Here is a 19,598-nt window from a genome sequence, read left to right as displayed (position 1 = left end):
AAATCACATCGATTGGTTTACTGACTTAATATTGACTATTTTGAGTTTGTGATTGCTTTAGCCTCTTGCATTTTGAAAGAAAGTTAAGTACAGTTTGTTGATTGTACTGAAGTCCTCAGTACTGCTTGTGCCTGGAGCTTCAGTTTATCTGAAGCTGCCCCTTTTAAAAGGTGCTGCCCCTTTTAAAAGAAGAACCCTAAAAAGCTATCAAACGTGCGTTTTGAGATGCCCGTGGTGACGAATTCTTTCGTTTTCCTTTTCAGAATGAAGACCTAAATGACCTCAGCAAATCCTCCTTTAACTCATGGGTACCCAGACTCTAAATATTTCATGATTCACAACCAGGACCTCACATCTTCCTCCTCAGTAGATGGTACGATGCACCCATTTCAGTTTGTTTACTTTACACAATCCTCAGGAGTTTGTTGACTGAACTGCACGTTCTATATCGTGCCAAGAAAAAAGCACTGTGACACCAGAACAATGAGTCTGCATAAACTTCATCTTCGACCTTAAGGACTTAGCTGGCCACGTGAGCTGATGTGCCCCCCGCCGTGCCACAAGAGAATGGGTTTACGCTCATTGCATTTACAAGACACATTTCATCTGCTGCTGAAACCGTGTACGACAGAGCATCATTGTAAATTATTTCATACGGAACTGTTTGCTTTGGGTGGAGAGAGTATTAAATATTTAACATAGGTTTTTGATTTATAAGTGTAATTTTTTTAATTAAAATGTAACTTTTCTTACAGCACATCTTTTTTTGGGATGTGGAACTGAGGTATACAATGTTCTGTTGTAAAGAGTGGAGCAAATGCTTAAAACAAGGCTAACAAGAGTAGAATAGGGTACGATCCTTGTTTTAAGATTGTAATTCAGAAAAGTAATATAATAAGAATCATAGTGCCATAGATGGTTCTCAATTGTATAGTTCTATTTGCTGATACTATCTCTTGTAATATATCCCTGATGTTGAGCTGAGATCCTTTCAAGAGCTGATCTTAATTTCGTATTTTTTTTTTCTGTAAGGCAATAGGCCATGTTAATTAAACTGAAGAAGGGTATATTCTACTGGGTATTTTCAAGTGTCAGCTTAAAATTGGCAATTGAATGGAAGCAAAATTACAAGAAAAGGCATTCAGTGTCTTCCATTGTATATACTGTAAAGAGGAGGCGACATGGGTGATCCCTTCGAATCAAAAGCTCTCTTTGGAATGAACAATGTGGGTGTTTGTAAATTCTGGAAATTTCTTTCTATTCATAATAAACTAGAGACTGTTGATCTTTTCTTCTCCCCTCCCCCACTTCTGTAAGCTTCCTGTTCCATTGCCACCATTTTTTTTTTCTGTTGCACACGTTAGGATCTTTCATTTCCTGCACTGTCTCTAGAAAGATGTAAGACAAGTGAATACTTTTCTTTCATTTCTAACCAGAAATTAAAATTCCAGAACGTGTTTTTTTATCATGACCAGGGCTACATGTCACTTTCCTTAAGACTCTTATCTCATGTTTTCTGAGAATGTCCAGTGTTACATTGTTTAACTGAATGTAATTTGGTCCATTTGCCCTGGTGGCTACTGGCCTATGCGTGATTAGTTAATAAAACCCAGGGCACAGAGAGCACATCAAAGCATAATGACCTGCTATGGAAACATCTAGCCAGCAGTGAAAATGTTAATCCTTTTCTTGTTTGGAAAGTACACACATCTTGGAATTTTTCCCTGTGAAAAAGAAATGGCAATGGACGTACTTCAAGAAATTGCCTACAGAGTTTTGAATCTTTGACCAGGAAACTTCCTAAAGGTTCGGTGAATTAAGGCTAGTATCAGACTCCCCCGGAGTCCATGTAAACTCTCCCTCAGGAGGTCCCGGCCCTGCTATTGAGAGGAGCAACATTTTCTTTCACTGAAGGGTTGATCCCCCTGGGGGGGGAGAGGGGCTGCCAGGAAGGGGCCAGGGTTGGGGGCCATTGCAGTGGCTGCTCATCAATGGGTCAGGTACCCCCTGCTCTACTCAAAAGGGAGTGGAGATCAATGGAACCCCTCACCCTGCTGAGGCCTGTGTTACTGTTAACTCAGACGGATGGCATGTACCTCACAGACTCTTGTACAATGTTCATTGTTGCAGATTCTAATCGTTTGCATGCTCATCAATTTCTAAGATAAATAGGTCTGTAGTCATAAGAATCCATTGTTTTCAAGGAACTTACCGAATGACATCACTTCCTGTTAGGAGAGAACACTACCGATTTTAAAAATTTGATATGAAAGTTTTTTGTTGTTTTTTTTACTCTTTATAAAAAAGACTTTCTTAGTCTAACTTTTATTTTTCAAGTATTTTGACTCATACTCTTGCTTGTGTAGGAAGGAGACAAGCTGTCCACTCTCTTCCGTTGAAGACATAAGTAATTAAGGAGAAATCAATGAACAAAGTCAGTCCCACCCATTTTCCTGTAAAGGTAGTTATTATTTCTCAAGGAACCTAAACTTTGCATATGTATTACCAAGATACCTCTGCCTGTGGGGTTATCACATATTCTGGGTGAGAACAAGAAATGAACCAGACTGGAAAAAGCCATCTCTTGGTTTCTGTTTCACTGACGTTTTGTTGAGTCAAACAGTATCAAGGTAGGCGTTCTTATTTAAGCTGCTTCTAGTGGTCCCTGAGCTGGGTTTTCCGGTGGTATCAAACTTCGCCCATTTAAAAAACTGGAAGTTGCTGGTATTTGAGGCAAAAACTCTTGCTCTGTCTACATGAGGGGTTGACCTTTAGCTGCTAAGTGCTTGTGTTCAGCTCCTATTCAGGAGACTTGGCTTTTATCCATTTCAAAGTATTTGTAGGCCAGCCAAAGGCTTACATGAATGGGACTTCTAGTGGCCTCTGGTTAACCTGTAAGTTAGTGGCTTTTCTTCATGAGACCAACCTTTTACAGTGTTCTTTCTTAGAGACTTAGGCAGAGTTTTAAAATTCTCCTTTGTGGAAAGAACAAATATGTTCCATGACTTTGATGATATCTTTATTCTGAGCAAAAGAAAATAAAAGTCCTAGAACCAGCTAAAAGTGAAGAGAATCCATTAATGATCAACCACCTGAGTCAATAATGACAATTCAGTGCCGATGTTACATCTGTGGCTGTTTCTCGCTAACTTTCAAAGGTCAGGGACTCTCTTGACTAATCTACGTTGACTGCAAAAATGGATTTTCTAAAAAATCATCTAGCCAGAAGTAGAGATTTTTAACTTTTCTTGCGCTGACGCTTGCCTCCTAGCTGTCTTTTAAATCTGAGACATTTAAAGTATTAAACAGCTTTACTAAACTATAAGAAACAGTATTTGACAATACTGAGGCCCTGTTTTGTTCAATCTTGCATCCTGAATGCAATACGCCGTGTAGTTGAAAACTTTCATTTTTACTCACTGCAGATGGTTTCAAAATGGGGGAGGGGAGCTCATCATCCACTGATAACAGAACCACGAAAAATGAGATTCATGTGCAACGTTCCAACTGCTTTGTCAGGGCTCTGTAGGTCAGTCCGTCACACAAGGAGGCATGGAAACCAGAAACACTGCAGTAATTAAGACCTTGACTGGGGAGAGACAGGACCCTCTGGAAGGCATGGGAAGGAGAATGGATAGAGACCAGATAGAAACCTGCTCCTTTGCAAGGACTTGACAGGGGAGTAAGTGTTCCTAGGACCTCATGTATGTTAGTTGCAGTATGAATTCTGCATTTATGTAGGCTGCTGAGAAATTGGAAAGGAAGAAGCATACACTTCTAGGGATGTGAGGAAATATGACCTTGCCAGATGTAAGACAACGACCTCCACTCTGTGAGCTTAGTCATGGAGGGCAAAGAGAGCCTTGTGGTCAGTAGACCATCAAGGGGTTAAACACTTGGTGCCGTTGGTCATTTCCAAAGCCAAGTCAGAGAAGATCATGGGGGTCCTTCTATAGCTCTGTAAATCAGTCTCCTAAGGATGGATAGAGAAGGTGTGGGTCAGATGGCATACTGGATTCCTTCCCTACTTGTAACCAGAGCATTAAATTAGGTGCTGGGAAGTGGTGGAATGATGTTGGAGGTGTTTAACCCTACTCTTAATGAAATTTATCAGTAATCAAGAGCTTAGAATTAGCTAATACGATTAGAAAAACATAGGGCATAGCTGGAGAGTGGTCTTCCTTTCCTAGTTCATTGATGCTGGCATCTGTGATGTATACACCAAGGGATCTGGTATTATAGACTTTGGCTATTCACCTGGCGTTTAAATCTCTCCCTTTGTTTTTGTTGTTAATTTCTCCAGTGTTAACCAATATGCCACACGATAGGACAGATTCAGTACACAGGAAAACTTGTCTGTATTTGTATAGACATCTTTAGTGCTTTTTTTTTTTTCTTTTTAGAACTTTGCTATTGGCTTAAGAATGTAGTTCCCGGAACCATTTTTCTTACAAGGTTCTTTCCTTACACGTCTTGGCTACAGGGTGGGCCAAATTAAATACATATATATTTTTTCGTTTCATGTATGTGCAGTTTGGTTTATCATCTTAAGATGGTGGTGCTGCTTACGGTGCTACTTCATCTGTGTTCAGAAGGACCAATGCATGGTCTGTATCGCTACCAAAACATTTATTGTATATATGTGTATAACATATGTATTATGTATATATGTAATGGATACCAGGCCAGGTATATATTTTTATTTAGATTCACTTTTCCCAAGTTTTCTTTATAGTGTTATGCTTATTTTCAGTCCGCCCCCCCTCCCCGATTCTGTCTGGTACTTAGAACTGTAGTGTCTTCATCGTTAATTAAAGAAAACTGTCTAAATGAATTCACGGACGCGAACGCTAGTGATCCTTCATGTTTTTGATTATGGGACATGAAACAGAAACTGCCAATTCAAGTTTTCCGGGGCATTTGATTGGGTAAGAGCAGTGTGACACTATTTAACATACTTTAATGAATGATTTTGGAATGGATAGGTTTACCTCATCCTGTCCCTCTTCACTTGGCTTCCAATGGCCAAGAATATAAAGAAAAAGACCTCTGACAAGATTGTGAGTTGCTTTTGTTGGTGGTGGTGTGACGGAAAGAGAGAGAGGGGAGCAAACATCTATCCTCCCTGGGGTGGAAAGGTATGTGTTCTGTTGAGAGGCACTAGAAGAGCCTTGTCAACCTTCGACGAAGCTCTTGTTGTGATGCAGGTTGCCTTGGAGGGGACCTCTGGACGGGGTCTGAGATGGTTAGCATCGTCTGGGTAGCTTTTGAAAATTTTTCATCCATGGCCAGGCCAACTCCAGAGAGGCTGATTTACTTTGTCTGGGAAGGGGGCTGGGCATCTGTTGTTGCTGCTGCTGCTTTTTATCTTCTCCAGGAGACTCCAGTACAGGTCAGGGCTGAGAACCGCTGCAGGGAAGTGTTGCCCAAACTTGTCTGATGACTAGAGCCACTTACTCGACATGCTGATTTCCTCGAGCTGTCTGGGAAAGTATGTCTAAACAGGTGACTCTTGTGGTTGGCACGTTTGGAAAATTCAGATTTCTGTGCAAGGGGAGCCTTTTGGATCGTTTCACCGCTGGAATGGATAGAACACCAATGATTTTTGAAAATAATAAACCCCGTTGCCAATAAACAAACAGGCAACTCCCCCATTCCTCCCAAATTGAGCTTTCTTGCTTAAACAGTTTAAATAGATGATTGACGTGGCCTATGTTTGTTAGGGTAGACTCAATTACTGAACATTTTGGAAACAGATTCGAGATTAATTTTTTTAATTTATTTACTTTTAACGAGCATGGCGCTCCACGAGAGTGACAAGACGGAATTTTCTGTCTTTCCTTATCCTTATTTGGTGCACCAGGCCCGTCTTCCTTCTACCTGGCACGCATAGTAAATGAAATTTTTATTGTTAAGAAGTAGCATGCAACATGATTGAATAAATGCTTGAAGTCATTATTTCATCTTCACTTTATATTAGCTTTCTCCATTTATTCTTTAAAAAAACAAAACTGATTTTTTCCCTGCCAGTGGTATTGCAAAGCAAACATCACTCTAACTTCTATTGAAATTACAAGTAAACATCACTAATTAGTATAAATTTGAGGGAAGTCTAGTTGGAGTGAATTAATGGTGCAATTTATAGCATAATTGTCTTATTATCTTTACACATATACAGAAACAAACTATGGCAAGTAAAATGTCAATAAAATGCCTGCAAGAACGAACAGGCAAGGAGAATTTGTAATTACCTCACTGATTCTATTATAAACAAGAGCAGCATTTATTCTGCATTTATTCTAGATGAGTCACCAGGATGTACAGCGGTTATCTCATTTTATCCTTTCAGCAACCCAGAGGTAGATACTATCATCTATCATTTCTGTATTCCCCAGACAGGCAAGCAGAAGAGAGAAGGGGCATGACTATGGTCAAGGGATACTATGGGATGCAGCAGCCTCTCACCCGTGGACTGCTTGATGGCTAAGCTTGTATTCCCATCAATGCCACTGCAAGTCTCTGGTTTCCAAATTCTTTAAAAAATTAAATTCTCTACATTAAAAACACTATCACTACAGCTTCCCTGTATTACTAACTTGCTGAGCAAATATGATCTCACATGAGCCAGAGAGGAAACCTCTCTCCAACTTATCATTTTTACCCTACCCAGTAACAGACCCTTATTACACTTATTTCCATTCTTTATCTTTGTGTCTAGCTTAGTTCATTCCTGTCCAAAGTCTTTTTGTGATTCCCCATTTGTTCCCTCAAGAAGTTCACCCCTCTTCAGCAACACAATAGAGAGAACTTTATTTTAGGAACATAGCAGGACAGTAGGTGAGATGTGAAAGCCACAAAGATATCCAAGCACCTGTATTTTTAGGCATCAGCTTCTATATATTGCCTCCTGTAAACTCATTAAATCAGAACTCCTTACCTTCCCTGGTGTGGAAACTGATGATTAGATAAATGACCAAGATGGGCAATAGGAGAAAAAGTGGGGTCATCTGAGCTAGAGAGAGTCCTGACCTGAAGTGAGAGAATGGTCAAAGCTTCCTCAATATAGGAATCCCCTCTCTCATATACCCTGCAGGGGAGGGAAAGTTTTTCCTTGACTCTCTTAAGGTCCCTGGCTGGGTCTGAACATTAAACTGACAAAGACAAATTAACAAGAGAAAAGCATATAAATTTATACATATGCATTTTTACATGACACGGAGCCTTCCTAAGGACCTGAAGGAACAGCTAGCCGAGTATTTTTGTGCTGGGTTTGATGGAGCACGGACCCTCGTGGAGGAATATGATAGGTTAAGGAGTGTGAGGTTAGCATACTGAACTGGGGGAAAATTAGCAAGTCCTGTCTGTTTGCATTCTCCTCGGCGTCGCTTTGTCTTTGGAGATAAGGATGCTCCTTTCCTGAGTGTAGGGAGGGCACCTCTCACATGAGGGTTTTATGACCTGTCTCAGGGGCGGACAGCGAGAGAAGGTCAGAGTGACCTTCCTGTTGCTGCTGTCTTCTCAAACTCCTTCAGCTTAAAATATTCAGTATGCCAAAGGGCTGTATTTGGGGGTGGCATGTCCTGAACCCCATGAACCCACAGTGCTTCTCAAACCTTGGACTGTACACTACCTCTACAGAATTTCCTGACAGGCTTATTATGACATAGAGATTTTAACAGGGGCCTCAGGAAACGATATTAGTAACAAGTTGTTTCCCCAAAACACACACGTGCCCGTGTGTGCACACACAAACACACACACACACACACACACACACACTCCTTCTCTCCGGGGCTGTTCTACACACTGACCTTACTGGAATGTGTTATTGGCAGTCACTAGGCAGTATCCTTTCCACTCCCTTCTCTGTGTAAGTTGCTCCAAATCTCAAGCACCACAACCTCTAACTGTAAATGTGAGAGAAGTGATATCACTAGAGTTTCTCATGGCTCCTGAAAAAATAATCTATAAAGTAGAAATTAGTAAAATTAGTCTAAACTTACATAGGAATTAGCATAAAAATGCGAGAATTAGGTAAATTTGCACTTACTGTAAATACAGCATTATCTTGATTCTACCAAACAAAATCCCAAACAAAACAAAATATCTCAAAATATTAAAAAGTGGTATTTGATGGATGATTTTTTTTAACATCTTTATTGGAGTATAACTGCTTTACAGTGGTGTGTTAGTTTCTGCTGTATAACAAAGTGAATCAGCTATACATATACATACATCCCCATATCTCCTCCCTCTTGCATCATTTTTATTTTATCTTTTCTATTTTTCTGTAAGTTTTTACAATGATCATGTCTCATTTTCATAATGAGAAAGAAAACAAAATATTGTTTTAAAAAAAGGGAGTCTGGGACTTCCCTGGCAGTCCAGTGGTTAGGAACCAGCACTCCCAATGCAGGGGGCACAGGTTCGATCCCTGGTGGGGGAACTAAGATCCCACATGCCACACGGTGCAGCCAAAGAAAAAAAGGGTGGGGAGAGGTTGGGTGAGAATCTTAGTGAATCCCCACGTGCTGGTATTACCATACAGCTCAACACTCCGTGATCAGTCAGTCGGGGGTCAGCCAGCTATGGCCTGTGAGCCAAATCCAGTCCGGCTGCCTGTTTTTGTAAATAAAGTTTTATTGGAACATAGCTCTGCTCATTCACTTATGTACTGCCTATGGCACTACAACAGCAGTGCTGAGTAATTGTGACAAAAACCAAATGGCCCCCAAAGTAATACACTTCCTATCTGATCCTTTATAAAAATGTTTGCCCAGCCCTATAATAGATGTTTGTTTTTTTCTGTTTTTTTTTTGTTTTGTTTTGTTTTTTGTGATATGCGGGCCTCTCACCGTTGTGGCCTCTCCCGTTGCGGAGCACAGGCTCAGCGGCCATGGCTCATGGGCCCAGCTGCTCCGCGGCATGTGGGATCTTCCCGGACCGGGGCACGAACCTGTGTCCCCTGCATCGGCAGGCGGACTCTCAACCACTGCGCCACCAGGGAAGCCCAATAGATGTTTTTTAAGAGAGAGAATTAGGATGAGGCAAAGACCCTTGCCCTGGGCTTCTGAAATTCTCCTGCATCTGCTCAAGGGGCTTTCTGGAGTGCTCTTGCCACAATTACAGCGCTGTTGGACAGAGTTTATTACTGTCTCTGAATCCCTATGAGGCTGATCCTTGAAGTGCTAAAAAGACTTCTTTAACACTAAACTACTTTTACCGTTAGGCACGCAGAGCTGAAGCAGGGTAAATCTCGGATGATACTTTTTCCTTTTGTTGCCTCAGTTTTTCTAGATTAACAGCCAAAAAAAAAGGAGAAATCATTAGTTAAAAGTTATTGTTTTCAAAGAAGTTGGGTTTCCTTAAGAGACTCCAAAAGAAGTTCAAAGTAGACTGTGGTCAGTCTTCAGAACAGCAGGCAGGACCTCGACCAATAGGAGAGACAGTAAACAGGCATCCTCTTCCAGTCTCTTTCTCCAACTCCTCATCAGCTGCAGTGCTAAGAACGAAAACAGTGCCAAGAGCATGAATTCAGGTCAGGAAGATAATACCTGATAACCTATGAGACGAAGATAACATATTTGAGGATTATTGGATTAAAAAAAAAAGCATTGTTATAAATTGTCATTGGATAGGAACACAATTCCTTGGTATTTTTAAATTATAAAATCCCACTACTTATTCATTCACCACACCCGTGGTATTACTTGAGAACTATTATATGCTATCATGTGGCACAAGGACCCAGTTCTTGGCACTCCTGTATAGGTTCTGGAAGTGATCTCAGATCTGTGTGTCTGGACCCCTTGTTTTATGGGTAAGAAAACTGGATTTCTGTTCCACCCGCATTTAATGTGACTTTATTTTAAAACTGTATCTATACCAGATTGATTAAAACAGATTCTAAAAGGGCTTTAATGCCCCCTCTCCTGGCAAGGTTTGAGGTGCTCTCATGGCCCAGCATGCAGTGTGAGAAGTGTGTGCGCAGATTGGGAAGTCCTGTCCTGGAGGGTTGCTGAGGTCGACCTGGAGAGTCAGCACGGTGGCGAGTAGGAGACAGGAACAGTGTTGAAATGGGACAGCTGTAAGGACCAGAAAGCTGGAATGAGGGAATCAGAGCGGCCAGGTGGAAAGGCTCCCATACCCAGCTTTCAAAGAGACCAGAAAGCATCAGAGAGTCTCAAAGGGTTACTGCTGGCCGGAATCTTTTACCTGTCAATGGTACAACTCGTTCTCACGTAAAGTCAAGAATCTTGGGTCCCCAGTCTCCTGCCCATGAATGGAGAACGCCTCCTGGATCAGGTAGAGCGAAAACCCGAGTAACACGCACGGCTCACATTCATCAAGCATTTCGCCACACGCCTGTCGCTGGTCACGGATCAGCTCATGTGCCTTCGTCCCAAAGGTTTGTAGCTATTACATCTAACCCCATTTTAGAGAGTAAAATAATCTAAGGTCTAGAAGGGAACCTGTCTAAGTCACTCAGTGGGTAAGTGTAGTGTAGAGGTTCCAACTCAGTTCCCTCGAACTTCAAACCTTTACTTCCAGAGTTTAACAGTTCAAAGACATAGAAACTGGAAAAATAAAAAATCCATGTTCATTGAAATCCTGATATACTTTTGTGACACTGGGTTGTCAGAAATGCCACGTGGAAAATTCTCTCTCTTTTTTGTTTTGTATTTATTTTGTTGTTTTGTTTATTTTAAATTGCTGACTTCCCTTTATTCAGCCTTCAGGTGCTAATAGATGAATGATAATTCTATTTAAAAATAAGTTTTTGGCTTCCACATATTCCCTTTGCTATTATTAGATGTTTAATTATGCAGCTACGGGGAAAGTTCTCAAGGCGCAGTTCCATTGCTGGACACAACCCGTACCCCTCTCCCACTCCCACCTCCCCAGTCTAACTTTCTTCTCTACGCTTTGCTTTTGGGGGCTTCTGGTTAAGTTGGAATGCAAGTGCTCCTTAGCTGTCTCTCATTAACCTCTTGAAGCTCGACTAAATAGAGCTTCCCATTTGCTTTTCACAGAAGATGGCAGCCAAATACACACACACACACACACACACACACACACACCCCGTATCATACCACTCATATACACACACACACAGACACCACAGCCCTCCTACTTCCCCATCCCATCATAAAATTCAAGGAGGAAAAGTTAATGATGCATCTAAAATAGCTAACTTGTTTTTTTTACATCAGCGGCATGTTTCTGGTTTAAATTCAAATTGTTCCTTTAATTTTACGTCCCCCTTTCATCACTACCACACACCAACTATTCCAGTTATCAGGGTCCCATGCCCCATATGTAAAAAAAAAAAAAGTAGAGCTCTGAATCTGGTTTACTTCATCTGTTGAAAAAGAAAATAAGTTTGGCTGAGCTAAACAAACTTCTTCCTGAATAGAGTAACCTTACTATTTGTGTTTGCTGAAATGTTTGACAGATGGGAATCTGATGGGGATGTTTCTTCTAGTGACTGTGGAATAATTCAGCTCTCATCTTTGCTTTGCCACTAACTGAGTGACTTTGAGCAAAGCACTTCTCTCTGGCTCGCTCCTTCTTTGTTTATAAAATAGGAGAATTATCTGATCTTACCCTGGGGTTCAGAAATTTGTCAACACTCTAAAATTGAATGTACTGTTTTTCCCGTGTATAGCTGTGTGTATTTTTTATTCCTGGGGAGGGGGGACTGTGACTTCCAGTGGATTCTTTAAAGATTCAAAACAGAGAGATGGTTTCTTAGAATCACAGAATTTCATAATGTTTATGACGCCCTAGCAAATTTTATAGAATTAGGGACTGGCCTAGGGCAAAATAGTAGGTCAGTAAAGTTTGTCCCTACTTCTTTCTCCCCTCAGCTCTAAACATGGGTTGAGGTTGGGTATACCCCCTTTGCCAAATGTTTTCTTGGGACCCAGGGTCTCTCTGGAGTGGAGACAACACTAATTGCTAATAGTGGGGTTTTAGGTATTCATATGGAGAGAAGTTTAGTAGGAGATGTTTAGTTTACTTAGAGCAGATTTAGTGCTTTATAGCAAGTGCTTTATACTGAGTCTTGCAAAGGAAAATGGTGAACTTGTCCCTTGTCCCTTTATGTATTTAAAATAAAACTTTACTTTGACAATGACACGAAACTTGCATGTTTGCAATGAAGAAAGCTTATTTCTAGATTTTCTGAAAAATTTTAATTCTGGATACATTCATCAAAGCTAAACTTTTTCTCCTTTGTTTTTGGGAGATGGGGTTCCTGCTTGGCTGTCGCTCTCAAGACTGGCCTGGGATTAAGACCCCCGTCCTCACCTCTCTGAAGGCATCTTTTATAGGTAACCACCTACTCTACCCGTACATGAAGTTGGCTCTGACCCACCCTCTGATGAGCGTTGCTTAGTTGTTGGCAGAAAAAGTACGAAAGCAGGAAAAGAATGAAAGAATTTCCTTCGGGCTGACAAACAACTCCTACTTTTTGTTTCTAATGGGAATCTATTTTTACTCTTCTCTGCCCCAGCAGTGGAGTTGATCTTCATGACACAAAGAAACCCTCAACCAAAAATTTAAAAAGAGTATTTCTCTTTGGAAATTATAAACTCAAAATATCTTCTCTAGGAAACTACACTATAGTATTTCAGGTAAGAAGACTATGCCCACTGAGTGTGTTCCATTAAAATGTTGAGCCTCCAATGAAAACATAATCGATTATCAAAGATTTTCACCAAAGACGACCATGCAGTTGAAATCTGCCATTTAATTTTTTCTATGTGGTTGTGGAGTGATGAGTTTTTGTTCTAGAAAAGGGCTGTAGTGTTGGAACCAGACAGTCCTAGGCCAACCTGGAAATCCCATTGACTAACTGGGAGACCGTGGGAAAATTGTCAACTTCTAGGAGGCATAGTTTTACCACCTGTAATGTAGGGATGATGACATTTACTTTGCAGAGGTTTGGAGAGCATTCAAGGCATTCTCACCATATGCAGAGCACTTGAAATAGTGCTTCACCCATAACTGGTACCCCATACATTGTAAACCTTGTAGAATAATTTTAATTCTAAACATTTTTACAATTTTTGGACAAAATCTCTTCCTTCATGCCAAAACAGTGGGGTCTACCTTTTTATAACTGTGAAGTTTAAAAGGCCTTAGACACACGGAGTCTTCCTTGCTTGAAGTCTGCAGCCTACCTTTCTGGTGAAAAAGTCCTGTGGTGCAAGGAGGTTTATGATGAAACCATAGATGGAATATTGCAATCATGGCGTCCCTTGTCGGAAATGAACTCACGCAGCGTTCTGAGCACAAAACTGGCACCAATGAGGAAACTGGACATTATGAATGATGAACGTATTAGCTAGCTCTGCCTTTCATTCCAACTATTATGTTACTTTCTTTAAGATCTGAGCTGAGGTTAGAAACGGTCATCCCATCCAGGTGTGCTCACCTTTAAGTTGGATTCAAATATGGTCCCTGAGTCTCCCACTCTCACACTTCTTGTTCATTCAAACACTGCTATTTTGTTCTGATCCGTAAGCCTTTTGGAGATGCTTGTCTCGTAGCAAATACCCCTGCACCACTTGGCCCCTGGGGTTGAGCTCACTTCTTTTTATATTTAAGACCAAAATTAATGAAGAAAAATACTTAAGATAAGACTGTTGTTTCTGCTTCATTTATCGTCTAGATTCTCCTCACCACAGTGTTCTTACAGAGGAGGGTGTCCAGGGGGACCTGTCACTGAGGCTGTGAAAGGAGCACCCTCTGGAAGACGAAAGGGCCGGGCCCTGGCTCGCTCCCCCTGTCTCGTTTCTAGCCTTCACCTACTGCCTATCGTTTCTCTTTCTCTTCCCTGCTGGGCTGGGCCAACCTCTCATGGCATTATTTTTAGTTCTCCTACCAAAACACTGACTTGTTTCTCCCATGGTTTCTTTTTCCCTTGACCAGGGATGTGAGATGAGTTTTCTCCTTGTACGTTCAAGGGCGTCGGGAACACTGTGTGCTGACGTTTAACCCCTTGCATTTCCCCGAGGTCTTTTGTTCAGTTCCTCATGAACTTCTAATTTTTTCCTGGCTTGTGTGTTTTGTCCAGACTGCAGTTTTCTGGAGCTTGGCCGGCCACTTTGTTTCGGGGAAGCTTATTGCTTCACAGGGAGACCATCTGACAGTTGTTATCTGTCACCTGAGAGACAGAACTGCCCTCATTGGGAGCCAGAGGCAGCGATGAGCTGTGCTTCTCACCGACCTCCCACCTCCCCAGCCCCCGCCATCATCTGGGACGACCCGAGGAAGGGGACCAGTGTGACACCAAATGTTCACAGGAGGATGAAGATTTCTCCACCCACCAAGGCCAGCCTCGGTCTCTCCTTGAGCCCCCGACAAAGGGGAGAACCATCAGAGTCGTCTGTATGGAAGTCTGTACTCTGATCTCCTTCTCTCCTTCCAGCTCTCTCCTCTTTCTCCCCTTCCATCAACCTTCCCTCCCTTTATCTCTGCCACAACAGTCTGCGGGATGGCGGTGGGGTAACGTCTCTCCAGGAGGCAAACACAATGGCAGATATAACACTGAGTACAAGCCAGTGGTCCATGCCTTCAAGGAGGCGCCCAACCACAATAAGAATAAAATCCATGCTTTTTCCCATCAACAGCATAGGAGGGTTTCCTTTTCTCCACACCCTCTCCAGCACTTTTTTTTTTTTCGGTACGCGGGCCTCTCACTCTTGCGGCCTCTCCCATTGCGGAGCACAGGCTCCGGACGCGCAGGCTCAGCGGCCATGGCTCACGGGCCCAGCCGCTCCGCGGCATGTGGGATCTTCCCGGACCGCGGCAGCAACCCGTGTCCGCGGCATCGGCAGGCAGACTCTCAACCACTGCGCCACCAGGGAAGCCCTCCAGCATTTATTGTTTGTAGATTTTTTGATGATGGCCGTTCTGATGGGTGTGAGGTGATACCTCATTGTAGTTTTGATTTGCGTTGCTCTGACAGTTAGTGATGTTGAGCATCTTTTCATGTACTTTGTAATATGGGAAAAGAGGCTAAAAAAGAGTGAATAAATATAGATGTATAACAGATTCACTTTGCTGTACACCTGAAACGGACACAACATTATAATAAATCAACTATACCCCCCCAAATTTTTTTTAAAAGTTCACAAAGTGTATCAACAGTGCAAAAATAAAAATGGATATAATGAAGAAAAATAAAAACTCCTTGCCCTTCATCAGAGCCAGCAATGACCCTTCATCAGAGCCAGCAATGACCGGCCCCTGCCATCTCTTCACATTTACCCCCTACCATGTCTTCCATGGGTCACCCTGCTGTCAGCTCATTCTCACCCAGAGCCTCCACACTGATCCGTCCCCTCCTCCCGAAATGCTCTGGCTTTAGCACTTCTCATAGGTGCTTCCCTCTTATCCTGGTTTTAGCCCAAACGCTCCCTTCCCAGAGAACCCTTTGTCTCCCAAAACCTCTATCGCTCTCTTGCATATTTTTTTTAGTTTTTTCACAGAACTAATCTTCATCTGAAACTCTCTCTGTGTTTATTTGTTTGTTTGTTTACTTTCTGCCTTTACCCACTCCCAAACTCTCTTTTTCTCCATGTGGCCCCCAGTGCCTGACATGCTAGTCTGTTTTCAAGAAATATCTGTTGAATGAATGGATAAATAGATACTCTAGTAGGGGACATAAGAAATACAAAAGTAACATCATAAATAATGAAATAATCATTGACCTTTTTGGTATTTTACCAAGCACTGTGTTTTATGTATACTATCTCCAATCTTCAAAACAATTATGAGAGAGAGAGTATTACTTTTATATTTTTCCAAAAAAAAAGGAGGCTCCCGAGCGTTGGTATTTTCCCAAGGCCACCCACCTTGTGAGCAAAGGACCTGGTATCCATCCTCAGACAGGTCTGACTCTCAAGCCAGCAGTGGTCCTTTCCTCTTGACCATGATGTCTCATACACGTAAACAACTATAATACAAGCCAGAAAGAGATAAGCTCCGTGAGAGGTACAGATAAACTATCACGGGAATTCAGAGAAGGAAGACGTGGCCTCTGGGTGAGGGCAACAAGAAAGGATTGTAACAAGGTGGTTTTGCTTTTCGGGACCTCGGCCCCTGAAGACTCAAGGGAGGGAGGGAGGAGGATTTGGACAGTTGGAGGTGGAATGTGAAATCCTGGAGTGTGCTGAAGGAAAATACCAGAAGGCTACTGTGTGTGTGTGTGTGTGTGTGTGTGTGTCTGTGTGTGTCTGTGTGTGTATTACAGCAGAGAGTAAAAAGGTGAGAATGACAATATGAGTTTAAATTCTATTCTGAGAAAGCTTGTAAGTAGCTGTAGGAGGGCATATTCCTTCTTTTATCCAGTTCTACCTTCGATTCTTCTTTCAAGGCAAATGTACACATCTGTATCTATTAGAGTAAGAGCTTCATATAAACCTCTATGATCCCCCATTTCTGTTTAAGCAGACCTTGCTATTTAGCTACCAAAAAAAATGTATTTTCCTACTGAGTCACATTTCAATGTCAGATGTGGGCTAAATGTTCCCAGGCCTATCTAGCCTCGGGGGGTTACATGTGACCACTTTACCACTTAAATCCTAATCTTCGTGATCCAGTGTCTCCGTCTATTCTAGTAGGATTTATGTCGCCTGCAAAGTCTCTGCCCAGATTTTCCTTGAGTCCTCAGGAAGGCACATCAGCTGTGTTCACACAAGTCCTCCTTGCTTGGTACCGCTTTGCCTTCTCTCTGCTGCTGGATGCTGAAGTCTCCACAGGCTCTTCGACTCTGTGTTTTGGACCAAGTTTCCTGCTTAGGACTCCAAACCCAGAGTTCCTAGTTTCCAAATTGGCTGCATTCCTTTCAGTCCTCCTGGCAGTGGAGCCTCCCAGGACAGGGACAAAGGCCTCCTCTCTTCTGAGGGCTAAGACCTGTGGGGGCGGGCTGGGAATCAGAATCGAAAGCACAGTGAAAGGACCGGCATCATAATAGATTCCATTTAGATTGATACCAATATGTTGTTATGGAACTGAATGTGAAAGTTATCAACCCTGATGATGTCAAGGTGATAGTGATAGTATAATGAAATGGAGGTCATGTATATCACTGATTTCCTGATCTTTCAGGTGAAGATAGAAAATTTATAATTTATAGCTGATAAAGCAAATGGTAGAAGTAATAGTATATTTAAAGTAAAAGTATAAACATAAAATTGGAGGAAGCGACTATAATAATTGTGATCTACTGGTTGCCTTTATAACTACAACCATATCACAGTTTAACATGACAAAGAGGGCAATTAGGAATGAGGATCTAACAGTTTGGAGTCTACAAAAGCCTAAGAAGACAGTATCAACATGCACAAAGAAAAACAGGCAGATATACTTTATAGGAAGAGACTTTTCTGCGTTCTTTTAGTCCATGGTACATCAAGTGAATATAAAGTAATAAAGGCAGTAGAAGATATAAATAACAAAATTAACAAGAGAAAGTCAATCGATATATATTATACACTGTCCCATGAATACAAAGCATACATTTTCCCCCAAGTGGCCATGGAATGTTCACCGAAAAATAACTATATATTAGGACACAGAGAAAACTAAGTGAAGTCTGAAAAGTAACATCTGTACAAAACTCATGTCCTGATTGTAATGGAAAAAAAAAATTCGAAGAAAAAACCCAAACAATAAAAGGACGACTCACCTGGAAAATTTTTTTTAAAGGTTTCTTAGGTAACCCTTGAGTCAAAGAGGAATACAAAACCAAAATTACAGAATATTTTACCCTGCCTTGACCTCTCTATGTGGCCCTGTGAGGTCTGCTGTGTACTTCCTGCAGGACCTATGAGTAATAAACATCTCTATTTCAATTTCTCCTGGTCTTCTGTTGAATTGTGGCTCACCATCCAGCACCCTGGGGCTCTAGTTCACAAACGTTAATTTAACAGTCATAACACATGATTACAGAGGCTGGCATATCCAAATTCTGCAGGGCGAGCTGGTAAACTGGAGATCACAGAAGAGCTTCCTGTGCTGTAGTTTAAGCCTGAGGACTATTTACTGCAGAATTCCCTCTCGCTCAGCAGAGGTCCATCTTTAGTTCTCCTTGAGCCTTCACCTGATTGGATGAGGCCCACCCACAAGGTGGAGGGTAGTCTGCTTTCCTCAAATCCACCAACTTAAATGTTAATCTCGTGCCAAAACACCCTCACAAAAATATCCAGAATAATGTCTGACCACATATCTGAGCATCATGGTCAGCCAAATTGAAACATAAAGTTAACCCTCACCACTACACATCCAGTTAAGGTGTTTTTAGAAAAATCTTGGAGAAACATACATGTAGATCCATCCCAAGCATCTCAAATAAAGGTGAATATTAAATGGATTTCATTAGATAATTCAAAGAAAAATTTAATAGAAAAAAAATACAGAAGAATATTTTTGTTACCTAGAACAGACAAAGATTGTTAAAATTATATAACAAAAGTGAGAGCATAAACGAAAAATCTGAGATATTTAATTACATCAGAATTGAGGATTTCTGTTTAACAAACATCATCAGGACCAAAGTGATGATGTTTGACTAAACATGATGTTTGTCGTGACTAAATCAATGACAGAATGAGAGAAGGTATTTGCAATGGCTAAGCCAAAGACTCATATCTAGATTAATCAAGAAACTTTTGAAAACCAAAAAGAAAGATACAGCAAGTCCAATTAGAAAGCGAGCAAAGGATATGAACAGGCAGGATGCTGATAAGGACACCTCAAAAGCTAACCAGTATTTGAAGAGAGAGAAAAATCAAAGTTAAAATAACAATGGTATATGGTATACACCTATTGGACTGACAACAGTTAGAAAACTAATCAGTGGGGTTCATGGCATAGAAATCCTTATACACGTAGAGTGTGTGTTGTCCAGCCATTTTGGTTAGATTACGTAGACATTTACCCTATGATTAGGAAGTCCACCAGATGAATTCTCACATAGGTTCCTAAGGGGCTAGGTACAAGGATATTAATTGCTGAGCCTCTTGTGGCAGCAGGGGTCCTGGGTGTCCATCACTGGAAGAGTAGTGATGTACGATTAAGTGGGTGCACACCTTGGAGTTTATTGCACCAGTTAGAAGCAGTGGGTTCCATGTTTGCACAGTGACATGGATGGGTCTTAAACACGGTGCTTGAGAAAAAAGGTAACAAACGGAATGAAACATAGAAGTCAGTCCTCTGTATCCATGGGTTCTGAATCCATGGATGTGCAAGGCTGACTGCACTGTGCCACTTTATGCAAAGGACTTGAGTGTCATCGGATCTTGGTATCCATGGGGGTCCTGAAACCAATACCCTGTGGATCCGGTGGGATGACTGTAGCACAATAGCTGTTATGTAAATCAAAGAATCCATGCACACAGAAAAACAATGCACAGTTTGCAAGGATATATTTTTTTATAAAGAAATACATAAGAGATTGTCACACTAAGTGAAGTAAGTCAGACAGAGAAAGACAAATATCATATGATATCGCTTATATGTGGAATCTAAAAAAAAAGAATTTATTTACAAAACAGAAACAGACTCACAGACTTAGACAATGAACT

General features: G+C 41.4%; 1 protein-coding gene across 2 annotated transcripts in view; it reads left to right on the top strand.

Annotated features, from left to right (window-relative positions):
• The window catches only part of IRS1 (insulin receptor substrate 1), a 78,983-nt gene extending 61,056 nt beyond the window's left edge, over positions 1-17,927 (top strand). Inside the window, exon 2 of one of the 2 annotated variants that reach the window (XM_033426452.2) lies at positions 14,084-17,927. The gene's annotated coding sequence lies outside the window, so the exon portion shown is untranslated. Of the gene's footprint in view, positions 1-263; positions 1,465-14,083 lie in introns of those variants that run through there. The other variant, XM_004262635.3, reaches the window with a different exon arrangement.
• Positions 17,928-19,598: the final 1,671 nt, after the last annotated feature.

Source organism: Orcinus orca, chromosome 7 (assembly GCF_937001465.1).
Source record: "Orcinus orca chromosome 7, mOrcOrc1.1, whole genome shotgun sequence".
Taxonomy (NCBI): Eukaryota; Metazoa; Chordata; class Mammalia; order Artiodactyla; family Delphinidae; genus Orcinus; species Orcinus orca.
Note: the sequence above shows the minus strand (reverse complement) of the source record. Positions and strands in the feature narration are given on the sequence as shown.